Here is a 14,634-nt window from a genome sequence, read left to right on the forward strand (position 1 = left end):
CATCCTGCCTCAGCTGAGAGATAGATATTCTAGGAAAGAACTGGTTCATTCAGTGATTATCTCTTCGAACTCTACAATTATTTTAAGTAGGATTTAAGTTCTAATAATTTTTAATGTCATTATCAGAATTAATCCCACAGACTTAATCATGGTTGTGCTTTTGAGATTAAAAATGTATTATCCTTTTGCCAATTCTACCAGTTTTTATTTTCTACAGTATTCTGTGTGGTGATCTACAATTCCACTGAAGTTATGCTATGGTACTGTGAGTTTTGCAATAGTAAGAGTTGAGCAAATGACAGTGACTTGGATTTTACTTTTTTGAGATATGCCTTCTGTGTCATCCATAAAGGAAAGAATAGGTTTAGCAAATAAGAAATTTGGGGGAAAAGTGTTGAAAGTAAAATACTTTAAAGTATTATTTTAAAATAATTTACATACAATTGAAGAAAATTTTGGAATGAAATAACATTGCATTTTAAATCAAAACATTATTTTGAAAATGTCAGAGTCACCTATGTCTAGATGGAGAGTTGCATCACTGAGTCAGACAATCCTATGTGCTCAAAAGAAATTCACAAGTTACAGTTTCTTCTAAAATTCATATTCCACCAAAAAGGTTTCTTTCTTCCACACCTATTTCAGTAATAAAGCCTGCTGGGAATACTTATAGCACAGCCAGCAGGTGAACTTATTACAAGTGGCTTTGTTATGGCTTTGTTATAGCTTTGTTATTTTGGGGAATATATGAGGTGATGCAGATGTTTTTAAAAAGTTATTATTTGCTCATTTATAATTGGTCCTAATGTCAAAATGCTATGGTGCATGGCAAGAAATTTTCCCCTTTTTAGTCAGAAGATGGCAGGTGCTGTGATTTGTGTGGTCTGAGATTTTTAGAAGACAAGAAACAAAAACAATGGAATCTGTCCTGATAGAGATAATACAATTAGTGCAAACAGTAGGGTAGGAATGGCTCCTGTCCTCAATGGTTAGAGCTGTCTTTCTTCAGAGCAGATACTCTGTACACACTAACTAGCTTTTGATTTTTATGCCCCTGGAATTCTCTGTCCCCTTATGGCCATAAACCGTTATTATCTGGGTAAGAGTGGGATGACTGAACAAAGTGCTTGAAGTCACATAAGGCCTATGCTGCAGCCCTCCAAAACGATGTTTTTACACAAGGAACCTGAGGCTAGGTGGTGCTTTGGTATGAATGCCTGCTGCTGTTCGGTGTGGCAGTAGGTGTTTGTATCCAGGAACAGGTACTCGCTTTCCGTAGTGACAATTTCTACTCTGTTGGGAACCAAAGGGATGACATTTGTGCCAGATAAATCTCATTAATACTTGCAAAATAAATGGAATAGTCTTTATTTGATTATTTATTTGGATTTTAAAATTCATTAACCCTAAATATATAATTATATTTTTATCTGAAACTACTAGATTAACATGACTGAGAACCTAAGATGGACCCATTTTACAGCATGAGATCATAATGGATAAACAGAATCAGGGAAGTTTTCCTTTCTTTATTCATCGAGTGAAACTAATTTCAGAGGGCCAACAAGGTCTGTGAGGAATGTGACACCTAATTTCTCCTTCAAGAGGTTCAGTAAGAGATACATGTGGAACGTGTGGGGTTTCCTGGATGGAACAGCCATTAAAGAGTTGCCTCACAGATTGCTTTTGAGAATGAGACTTATCTATGTGAGCACAGGCAGGAAAAAAATGCTGACAAACTGAAGAAACTAATGGTACTAAAATGGATGTTCTGCAATTGGAAAATTAGTTCAGCTGAGTGGGATTTCCCTATCTTTTTTCCTTCACTAAAGAATAGCCATTTTTCATACCATGTGTTACATCAAAGCATATGGCTAATGAGATCCTAATTCAGCTAATTGAGAGTTCCAAACATTTTCAAGCAAGTATTGTTACCAAATTTAGGGCTGTTCTTTGTGCCTGTTTCCCATATCCTCATTGGTCTCTGCCAAGTGCTGAATAATCTGGCCATAAGTACTGAGAATGTATTTTATAGTTTTCATTTCATTTTCCAGTATGATTTAGTCATACTTTTTTTGGTCATAACTGGAAAAGAAAGAACTTGTCCTGGGAATGGGCAGCTCCAGAGGCTGTTGAACTGGGAGAGCTCTGAATTAGAAACTCTAAACTTCTGAGAATGCGAGGTGAGGGAAACAAATGAAATACATATAAACTTATATGCTTGATTGAGCAGTTTTTATAGTCTCTTTTGCTCCTTTGTACTGCAGGTATAGAGGCAGTCTCTATATAGAAATATATAGAAATTCCTATAATCTACGTTTTTAAGGTTAAAACTAGCTTCTTCTCATAGAGCAAGTGAGTAGCCAGAAAAGACAGAAAGGTGTAAGAGCAATACATTCCCTACAGAGGCAGCTGCACACTGCGAGGGATCTGGGGAGTGCATGACAGCCCTCGTCTCAGACTGAGAAGGGCAGGGACACTGAGTACACACAAAGAGGGTTGCATCAGGGACATGCCTGGCCAAAGGTGTTCCTTCTTTTAACTGGAATAATTTTGAAGACCATACATTTGAGTTCAGACCGATTTTGAGGATGTATAATTTTTCTCAATCAGTAACACATTTGCATTTTCTCCATCATCTGTTCTGAGTTCCTGCATTGCTGTGAGTAACTCATTTGGGGCTGGCAAGCTAGATGCCCTTCCAGGGAACTGTTTCCTTCCATAGTTCCTGGACCAGTTGTCTGATCTTCCCAAAATCTCCTTGATGTTTCTGCAAGTTAGGGCTTAAAATACTCGTAGGGAATTAATGCAGTTTTGGCCCGGTGATAGCCAAGCCTTTATTGCTGGCACTCCAAAAAGGCTTTTTCTCCTTCAGACAGCCATATGATACCAGCACAGCATAACATCTAACTGCACACACCAAGTCTTGCCAAAGGAAACACTGCATTGGGCTTCACCCACAGGAGTCACAGAGTCCGGGAACTTTATCAGCCATCCAGAAAAGAAATCGAAGACATGAGAGATGGAAGGAATGATTGGTCATTTAATCTCTTTTTCTGTTTTTGCTGGTCTGGTTACCAGGGAGATACTGTATTAAAAGGAGTGGTCCACATATTAGCTTCACTTCATCGTGAAAACAGCATTTAAAAATAAAGTTTAAAAATACTTGCGAACTGAAAATATTATTGTGTTGTTGTTTAGCCAAGCTCAAATAATTTAATACTTTCAATATTCCTTATAAATTATCTTCAGGCCTTTTTCTGTGTTTCTTTAAATTCTATTGGGATTTTCCTACTGATATCCCTATAGGAGAAAAAGTCTATTTAGATCATCATACCATTTTTTCTAAATCAGATTCAGGGGCTTGTTAACAGAGAGTGCTTTAACACAGTTCATGCCCTCTTCCCATGTTCCTGTTTTGGTCCTTCTAAAAGGCTTCCAGGGCAGACTCCCTCTGTTTTCTCTTTTGTGGAAATAGAAGATGAATATGAATTCCACTAACTTTTTTTCCCCCTCTCATACTTTTTCCTTGATAACATATGATACATGTACTTCTAAGCTGAAAATAAACTCACTGCAACTATTTACTGAAGTAAGCACAGCAGTCACTTGCTCTGTGAAAGTTACCAGGAATGGAAAGAAGGTAGAGAAATCTGTGGGTAAAATTTGAGATGAATTTTTAGCCTTCTTTCAAAAAAGAGATTAGGAGGGATGCAGTATGTCCCAGAATAAAAGTGGTTGAGCCCCATTGGGAAAGGAAACTATTCCAGGGCAGGGCTCAACCTGATGGTGTGTACCATACACCACTGCAGCTTATTCAGCTGGGGAGCAGATGCAAAGAGGATGGTGTGGCTACCAGGGAAAAAAATTAAACCCAGCTGCTTGTTTTATTAGTTCAGTTGTAGAGGTGGTGTGACAACAAACTCCAGGACAATGTTTCTAACCTCAAAATGCTGCTTCTGACAAAGCTGGAGAGAGCACTGGAGGGAATTAACCAAGGTGAAAGGACTGAAGAGGTAGTAGCCCCCTGATCTGGTGCATAATGCTAGGTCTGTGAAATTAAACTACTTCTTCTAGTCTTGAAAGAAACTGATATCCCAAAAGACTAACAATCTCCTTTGGAACAATACAACCTCAAAATTTTTGCAGACGAACATGCAGTAAGATTCTTCTGAATTTAAGCATCATCCCATTTGTTTAATGAGTTAGTTAGCACAAAGCTATAAATTAAATGAAATCAAATACTAAGCAAATATGAATGATAAATTTTCTAGATTATTTGTGGATATAGAGGTAAACTTTGTAATGTGCTGCAACTGTGATCAGCCATTATCTTCTGAGAGTCCACACAGCTGAGGATGTAGACTGAAAAGCATTTCTGATTGTGGAGAAGATGACTTCATTACTGACATTAACATTACCTCCTGCTTCTGGAGCACCCTGCATTAGTATTCATATACATCTGTACTCATGGGCATTTGCAGTATAATTGTATCCTTCTGCCACATTGTAGATGTGTCTTGACAAGTCCTTCAAAATGCAAAAATCTAAAACTTCTGTGGTGATGAAATGCTTCAAAACCTGCAGAACAGGAGTCTCACTGTGAATTTCAGTGACTGGCTGTTTAGTGCCTAGATTGTAATGAAATCTAATATGGAAGCCAAAGAAAGGAGGAAATGTCCAAATAAATATTAGTAAGTAAGTCAGTAATTTGATGTTTTCATACATCTCTAATAGGCAGGATTGGGTTGAAGATCTTAGATCCTTGGAAAAAGTTCTTGAAAAGTACTTTACTGGATGTGGCAGTTTTGTTGGGAGAAATTAGGAATCTCAAAGTGTAGATAAGGGCCATAAAATCTAACAATAGAAAACCATACCCTATATATCAAATCAGATTGTCATGGACTGCTTTCCTTATCACTGCACTGCCACAATGAAATAGTAATTCATTACTTGATCCATAGGGATGTAGCCACCCACCTGAATATAGATTTCTTTTAGAGAAGTGTGGAACTTCAGATCCACCAATGGATGATGTGGAGCAACTGCAGCTCCTACTGCTGGGTGCTCCTGGAGTGCTGCACCAGCTTGTGTGAAGGCTGTTAAGGAAGCTGTGCCTTGTGAGGAAGACTGAAAATTTTGGTCAACAAATGGCCATTCACTGGTTTGTTTAATAAAAGCACTTTCTTTCCCTCTGTTTTATACAGTCTTATAAAAAAAAAAAAGGGTGGATAGTAAAGCAAAGCAGAGCTGTGCTCTGCTCTGTTTCTTTTTGTCTGACTGCTCTGCTCTTGAATCTCTGCAGTGGCTCACACAGGTGTTAACAGAGCTGGCAGAGGCATGTTGGTGTGTCCTGCCTACTGACACCCATTCATCCTTCAGTACCAGTGCCAGGCAATTAGAAATGGCTGTAAAGTTCTTTTAGTTCATAAAAATTTCCAGAAATATTTCCTTCAGTGTAGTTTCTCAGTTGAAATGTGGTGCAGACAGAGGCTAGGTATGTGAAATCCATGGCTACAGGAGTATGTTTTAAAGTCTCCAGGCCACAAGTTTGTTCCACTTGCCAAGAAGAGAGGAAAAATTTATAAACTGGAAAAAGAAATGAAAGGAGGTCAGGAACAAACCAGAAAAAAAGAAAAGAAAGGCTAGAGAAATACAAGCAGAAAAAGAGACACGTATTATATTAATAATGCAACTTTTTAATCAGTTGCTATGGAATTCTAACCTTATCTCCAAAACAGCAATAATAAAATGAGTTAATGCAGGTATTTTAGTAAGTTCAATACAGCCAATTTTAAAACTTAGTTCTTGGTAGAAGTAATTCAGTGATCTGGTATATATTATAATTATTAACTAATAATTATATTTTATTTTTTGTAATAGATAATATTGTAGGTACTTGATGCTATGTGGTAGGCACAATACAGATACAGAAAAAGATAAAATCCCTGATCCTGATAGTTTTGACCTAAATAAAATTAAGAAGCTTATTTCATCATATTAGTGGAAGATGAAACCAGAAGGTGATCATACTAAATACTTTTGGCAAGACATTCTTAAACTGTTCTGTTCATCACTCTGGGTTTCACAGCATAAGATTAAAAAATGTGTTTAGTTCATTATCCAAATACTGTTCATCCAAACATTGTCTCAGCAATAGCAGCTTCTTCTCTGTGTAAAATGTTTTCTTGCTTTTCTATTCTCCTTCAGTTTTTATGAATGAAAATATTTTCATTTAATTGTAATGTAAATGTAATTTAATTACATCACCTGTTAACAAAATTCAAGATATTTAACATAAATGTAAGAGTGACAGTTTTAAATGCAAAATCTAATTAAACCTACAAAATCTTTTTTGCGAACAGAAGAAACTGGTAGCATTGTAGGACAATTATTTTTCTTAAATACATCTAAATAGGTAAAAAATGATAAACTAAGCTCTAAAACATTTACTGCAGAGATAGCTCTGATTCCAGCAAATAAGTGGAATGGTGTTAGGTTGTATAAAAATTGGTAGCCTAGAGTATGTAAATTTTACATTTATAAACTAGCAAGCAAATTAATAACTAAAATGTCTTCTTTAGTAAATAAGGATTCTATTGGTAATTAAATGGATAACTTGTAAAAAGGCTTAATGGAGCAACAATTTGTAAGGAAAATGTGTAGTCATTTTTATGCTTGAAACAAAAATGTAGGCAGTAACATTTTTATGTATGATTAGCAGATGTAAATCAAAACTCAATTTTGGTTGTTTGGTGGTTTATCTTAGCTGATAATAGTAATTACAAGGAAATGCATTATTTTATGAAATAGAAAAATCTTCAGTTCATCATCCATGAATTAATTAAGGAAGGTGGAGAAGCTCATCTCATGGGTTCTCTGCATACTCTTTTTATTAAAATCTTTGGAAACAAGGTATCAAAATATTTATGAATGCATTAAATATAAATGTCTTGCAGAAGGAGTGAAAAACAACTTCCCTGAGAGGTTAAGAAGGTATGTGAGTGTTCAACTGTGTATGTGAGTGTTCAACTGTGTATTTTCATAGTGAGTAAGCTCAGTGCCATTTCATCCAGATGTTTCTGTACTGTGATCTGGGTGAAAAGTTGGCAAAGTTCACAGGCTTCAAAGATCCACAGCTTAATTGAGCAACCTACTAGCAGGAGTGCTAATCTGCTATAACACCTCTTGATCAGCTTGGGGAGATCTTTCTTACTGTCAGATCTTGCCAATTATAGCCCTTCTTGGTTCATCTAGGTCTGTAGTACCTAGAAAGGTATGTGAAAGAAACAATTAGAGGAGAAAAAACAGTGCAGGCAAAGCCTGAAATACCTGTCTAGGTTTCAACAGTTCACTGTACTGGAAAGATGCCTTTTGTTTAGTAAACACACCATATTTCATCACTAGAACAAGACAAACTTGCTCTTGGAGACAAAGAGAAGACTGGAGAACATGTATTTCTAGTCCTAGAAAATACACTCAATGTAATATAAGGTTTGTATGTAAGGCTCATTTGATTTATTGAATAAATGCCCTCCTTACATTGAGATAGGTGTTACAATTCTACTTCTAAGTGTACTCATATCTCTTGTACTTCTAATAATTTCTCTGCATTTAAATGTCATATAAAACCCCCACATCTTATTTTGCTTGTCTTTGTTATAACATGATGAAAGATGAGGCCCAGAGTGGTAAATCTGGGCTAGGTTTTAGGACAGAAACATTGGTAATCTGTCTGCATCTCCCCGAATCTAGAAGAATGGGTTAAGATACCAATGTTGTGTGGCTTTGTTTAAACATACACAATGATCCAGAACAAGATTCACCTGAGCATTTTCATTGCTCCAGAGGGGATAGTGCCCTGGCTGCCCAGCTGCCTTAGAAATCCCAGGAACAAGGGAAATTATTTCCCATAAATATTCTTTTATTGAAAGAATTTTTTAATTATAATGTTGTGCACTTGTATGATGAGTGTCTTGTTTCTGTTCTCTCAGCTCTGTTTTGATTCTGCATTGAGCAGAGTCCAAAACAATTGTGGTTTGTTTTTTGGTTGTTTTTTTTTCTCCAAGCAAAAATTGCTTTTTTTCTCACACCAAGTATAGGATGCCTTGAATATTTGGTGCTTCTTTAAATGCCAATGCTTGATTTCTTATGAGAGAAAAATCTTTCTGTGAAATTAAAGAACCTGCATTTCAACTAGTGTGACCTTGATGAAGCTGTTGTGGCAGAGTTGGAAACAGATGATCCCTTCCAACCCAAACCATTCTGTGATTCTATGATATTATTCTATGACTTAAAATTGAATAAACTTTAAAGTATCCCATTTTCTAGCAGCTGCTAGTTTTCAACAGTTCCAATAGCAAAAATATAAATAACCATGATTAACATTGTTTCAGAAATATGCAGTGATTGGGGAAAATATTTTATTTTTAATATTAATTTCTAATTTTTTCCCATGTGATTTCCAAAACCCGGAACAGTCTGCTTTAAAGACCAGTAGTTTTAAGGTGCTCAGGTTGCAAGGTTCTCAAGCAAAATTTTTCACAACCTATTTTGTTCTTTGTCCTTTTCAGATTTTAAACTGACACTTTTCTCAGGGTACTTCTACTCAAGTAATTTGGTGGGGGAGAGGGTGGAATGGATAAAGTATGATTATATCTTACTGTGAATTTTTTGGTTGTCCAAACCTCATTGTAAGTTTCAAAGTCACCGGAAAATTTTAGATATGGAAATCCTCTATAGCTGTCCCCAAGATTTAATGCTTCTCCCAGTGAAGTCAGAACTGGTCCTGTTCCCAGCTTCAGTGTGAGTGCATCAGACAACACATCCAGATTTACCCTGACCTGTGGAACTTAGTGCCTTGGTCACCCACATCAACAAGATCTCTGCGCTCAGGGAAGAGAAAAGCCTTTCTAAAACCAAAAGAATTTACTTTTCCAATTCTATTTCTATTGAATACTTGAGCCTAGAGGAAGGTGAAGGAGGAAAGTAAAGAGGTTAAAAATAAGGGAGGACAATAAAAAGGGCAGTGAGGGGGATTAACCTCGTTCATCACTTGCTTTCCTTGTGGGTGCAGTTGGGAAATCCTTTCTTAGAGTCAGCATGAAAACTAACTCCAGCTCAGGGCTCTGTCGAGCATATCCTTGGCTGACTTGCTTCAATGTGAGCCAAACCACTGAAGTGTAGATGAGGGAAAGAGATGGAGATGCCAAATATTGGGATGAAGCTGTCTGAGTTTTCCATATAAAAGTCAGCAAAATAGAGATCTACATATTTTGCAAAACTCAATCCATTTTCCGAAGGAAGGTCACAGAATTAAAAGAATTAAAACAAAAACATCCCAAATCATTTATAAATAATGACTGCATTGTGCTTTGATGCTCATTCTTACCTGACAGATGGCAAGCCCAGTTCATCTATTCATCTAGGGAAAATCAGCATCTCGTCTCAGCAATCATGGAGAGTATAGTTCATAGTCAGTAGCCATATTTCTTAATTAAGACTATAAATATTTTTATTATTTTTTTTGCTTCTCAGAATTCAGTAATTTTATAATTATTAGATTAATTTCAGGACTCTGAAATCTCTTCATGTTTTATTCTCTCTTTCCTTTTCTTCTCTCTTTCTTAACTGACATTCCATCCATTTCATATTTCATTCAAAAATAATGCATTCCCAAATTCTTTACCTTTCTGCTTTTTCTGCATTGTAGCAGTCCTGTCTCCATGACCACTCTGAGTCTTATCCAATACCCAGTGATGCTAATAGAGAAAAAATCCATCAAAATCAGCAGATTTTGGGCAGGCTTGTTCTCTAGGGTATTAAATAACAGCAGGTAGGAGGCACGTGTATGAAGCACAGCTATTAGGCCAAGGGTAAAATCCTGACTTTTCCAGACTTCTTTTTAAGCAAATCACTTAAAAACTTGGCATCCTGAGGTCCTACAATTCTTGTCCTAATGATGATACTCACCAAAATAAGACAACTACGATCTTACAGAAAAAAAGGTATAAAACTTGTGGACAGTATTATTCCTCCTGAGGACAGTCCTATAACACGGCGCGGGAAATTGGAAGTTGGATGCTGCCTATTGCTTTTCGGATTAGTCATTATACAATTCTCAGCCCAAGTTGGTGGCCTTCCAAAGGTGTCTGTTGTCAGTGAGGGAAAGGGAGTGAAGGGTAATGCTGGCAGATGTCCCAGGGTAATATGAAATAGTAGATTAAGCAAAAGATGAAGACAATGGTTGCTCGTGGTTTAGAGAGAAGTTACTCAGTAACTTCAGGTAAGAAATCAGGGAGCTACTGTTTTCCCAGTGGAGAGGATGGTGGTACAGAGGTGTGTGTGTGACACCATAGTTTGCAGGGCTGCACAGACCTGTGCCTCTCCAAGGTAGCTCTGGAGGTTCAAGGATTTGAGCTCTGGATCATTCTACATTTCAATCTGCTGGGACTTCCATATTAACCTAGCACTGATTCCATGTTTTCCCTAGCAGAATGAGCCCAATAAATGAAAAACTCCTTCACAGACCTTTGTGTGTCCAGCTTTTCTGAGCAAGGAATCTTTGTACTCTGATATTATCAGAAGGTGGCAAAAGAAAAAAAAAAGCAAGACTTTGACAAGAAATGTAAAAAAATCCATTTTCTGCTTGAGATGACATTGAAGTCCAGGTGTCCATTACAATGCTCTTCAAAAAGGAGTCTTGGTCAGGGGAAAAATAGGTAAAGTGACTCTCAGTAGGGCAGTAAAGTTCCTTTTTTCTTTCCCTTTTCTTTCCTTCCGAATGATTTCTTTCTCTAAGAATGCAAAGTAAAGCCAAAAGTCTCTAAGGTATCTTTTCAACAGACTTCCAATCTGTAATGATGGTTCCAATTGCCAAAATGTTTAAAAGGCCTCTGAAAGTCAAACACTGCAGAAATAAAACCCTTTCTCATGGCTGAAGAACTAGATTATACAATTTTTATGTAAATCTTTAAAATAGGACCATAACAAAGGTCTGACATTTTACTGCATCATGTGGAGTGCATAGATAACCAGACTAAACATTTCCTCTAAGAGTCCTATGGAAAAGATTTAAAAGGAACTTTAGCATTATGATAGCCAGAGTTAACAACTGTTTCAAAAAACAGGTTCTCATGACAGAAGGGACTTAAGTATTTGCTTAAATACTTAATTAAATAAAATAAATTAATAAAATTAATAGGAGATGGTGCTCTGGTTTTGATTCTAATCAAAAAGGGAGGAGCTGGTTATAAATGTGAAGGAGAAAGGTAGTAAGTGTGGCAAAGAGCTGGTGACTTCCCTGTGCTTAGGAAAAAGAGAGACCTCCTGAGAGCAGGAATCGATAAACTCAGGATTTGTAGGTAAGATTTCATAAATATGTAATGCAAAATAAAGGGACTTAAGGACATAAAGGAAGTCTTGAAAGAAAATACTCCAAAGGAACAAGTATAATTGGTCCAAAAATGGTGAAAGGGTAAGAAGTTTAAAGGAGTTCTGGTCACATGTTTAGCTTTACACTGGCATTTGACTCTAGCAGGAAGCACACAGAAAATCATATAGAAATTGGACTTGCTATAAATTAATTGTAAATCAGTAACACTAACACTTGGCTAGGGACAGCAGAGTAACTAGCTGATATTCTATTTCTTCTAAGTTAATATTATTAATGTTTTATTATTCTTTTATTATTAATTATTAATTTTAATTAAATAATTAATATTAATTTAGATATGTACACACTAACAGGAAGCACAATGTCATTTCCAGTTGATTGTTCCTTAGGGAAGAGAGCCAGCTAAAGATGTTACCCAGGAGGTACAAGTGTTTTCTGTATCCATAATAATTTAAAAGTAACTAATCAGTAACTAATCCAATGCTGGGTAAGATCTCAATGTAGAACAAAAGTAAAATAAATTGGAGAACCCTTAGGTGAACAGGGTGTATTAAATCATTTGAACTTCACAAAAGTCATCCATAAGTGTCTAAAGAACTTGATGAAGAAAGCTTAGAAAAAATTAAGTACTCCAAGAATTTGTAGAGATGAAGTTTAATACTAGGTGTATGAAAACAGCAAATACAGCACTTAAAAAGTAAAGAGCTGGGAAGTTCTAGTTAAACTAAAGTGTTCTAGGCCAAAGTGATAATTAAAGAAACCATCTGTGGACATTTGGAAGACAACACAAGTATGAGCAACATGTTTTTTCAAGAAAGGTTCATATCAAGCTGATCAAATTTCCTTGTACAGTGAAAAACCCATTCTAGATGAGTAAAGCAAAAGATAACCTAGGTTAACTCTGAAACAATTTGAATTGTATTAATGACAAGCAAACTAGGAAGATGTAATCTTGCTGAAACTGTTATGCCCATATATAGGACAGCACTGGGAGCCAAGGAGAAGGTATCAATATGTTAAGTGAAATCTTCAATACCAGAATAAATTACAGTGATAAAGCAGAGAACTGTAGTATTAAGCTTGCCATAGATAAGCAGCTGGAAGAGACTTTGGGAAAAAAATGGCTTCAGGTAAAGATTCAAAGAAATTGTGAAAGATTGGAGAAATGATCCAAATGATTGTTTAAAATTCACTGGAAACAGTACAGGTTTGCACCATGAACAAATAATTGTCTGAATCCAGCATAGGAACAACTGGATAGCTGGCTGATGTTAAAAAAGATAGAAAAAAGGAATAGAGATTCAAAATGAACATGATCCAAAAGTGTCACAATGTTGGGAGAAGGCAGCCTCAACTGAGATGTACAAATAAGTGTGGCCTCCGAGATACAATAATCCAGGTTCTCTGCTCACAAGGGGCAGACAGTGTCTGGTGTTGGGCTCTGCCTTTGGAGAAATGTATAGGTAGCTGGAAGAAATTTATCAGAGATAAAGGATTTATCAGAGGGCTGCAAACAAAGATGTAGGAGGATAGGATAACTTATTTGGGATTTGTTAACTGGAGACAGACAAGGCTGAGCATGGATGCAGGTTAACAGCTTCCAAATATGCAAGAGTTAGTTTCAAGAGGAAGGTAGAATCTGTAGTGGATGGGGCAAAAAATGATCAGCCTAAATCAGCGTGAAAGGTTCTGGCTTAACATTGATATAAACTTTTTAACAGGAATGATTGTGAAGTATTTGGGCAGATTGCCTGAGTAAACTGTGAAACTGCAGTCAGAGGTGGTGTTTAGAAACAAGTCAAAACAGGTATTTTTCTCCTCAGCCTTTTCATTCTTGTGCCCAGACACACCCTGCCTTACAGCTTGATCATATTTTTTAAGTTGTAACCGCAGAAAGAAATTCTCTGCAATAAATTCTGAAACAGTTGTAGCCAGTTAGGTGCAGAAATAGAAAGCAAAGTGGAGAAATACAGGGAAACCAGATGAGGATAAATAGTGGGTTGTTGCATATTTTTCTAACACTTTTAACACCTAAATATTAAAGTAGAGAGGGTCTATAACATCACTGCAGCAAGAGTTAAGAAAGAAAATAAGAAAATAATATGAAAATAAAAGAAGTTCAGAGATATTTTTTTTTTCTTGGGGGGTATAAGCAGCTGATACTTGTCTGCAAATATGATCTGTGGCAGAGAGACTTGAAAACATAAGATTAAATTATTAAATATTGTACTTTCTGATTTTTCTCAAGAGGACATGACACTCCCTCCAAGTACTAAGCCTCCAGCTGTCACACCTACAGTCTCTATGGCTGCCTCCTCCTCAGGAGTCAAATCCATGCTCTCAACTTTTGCAGCCTCTGCTTCTCTCCCCAGTTTTGGCCAAAGTTGAATAACTTTGTTGTTGCCTGTTGAATAACTTCCTCCTCAATGCTGTAAATGCTGTAGATCTTAGTGCTGGATGAAAGCAAAGATCAAAACCCAAATTCTTTTGAAGAATTTCATGCTAGGCTTGTCTGTACTCTGTATTGTGACAGATGACAGAGCCAATGCCCATTTGAGGGCATATTTATGAGAATTCTCACCACATCAACAGGCTAATTGAATTCAAAGGATGTTTCTGCTCATTGCTTCCTATGATCCATCCACAAGCAGGAGTGATCAGGACAGGAATGATTGTCTGTGTTTGTACAACTCTGAGAGTGCATAGATTATATATTATATATATAATCTATATTATATATAATATAGATATATATAAATAATATTATATATTTAGATAATATATTACTGAGAACTTGAAAAGCCTAATACTTCAGCTTCATCTCTGAGCTAGGATTTTCTCACTTGTTTTGTATATAATATATTAAAACCTGTCTTGTGATAGAACTAACAGATAAATCTTGTACCCATTTCTGTCCTGTCAGGCACCTCTCTAGAAATAGCTGTACTTCTAGGTGTGCATGAATATTATGAGTAGCAGATGATGTTTTCCTGAAAAGCCTATTTCTGGAAAGGTGCCTTCAGTGCACAGTAGCTTCTGCAGAAATGTTTCATTCCACTTTGGTTATAGAATGATGACAAAGAAATCATGGCAGTGAAATAAACATCTTAGTGTCATAGATCAGACATAATCTTGTTCTTGGAATTAGCTTTTAATTTATTACAATTTATCATTTTAGCCAGTTCTAATGAAAAACCCAATGCTAAATAACATTACATCAATAATTTAATCAAAATCAC

The sequence above is a fragment of the Cyanistes caeruleus genome, chromosome 1 (genome assembly GCF_971803275.1).
Source record: "Cyanistes caeruleus chromosome 1, bCyaCae1.hap1.1, whole genome shotgun sequence".
NCBI classification, from domain to species: Eukaryota; Metazoa; Chordata; class Aves; order Passeriformes; family Paridae; genus Cyanistes; species Cyanistes caeruleus.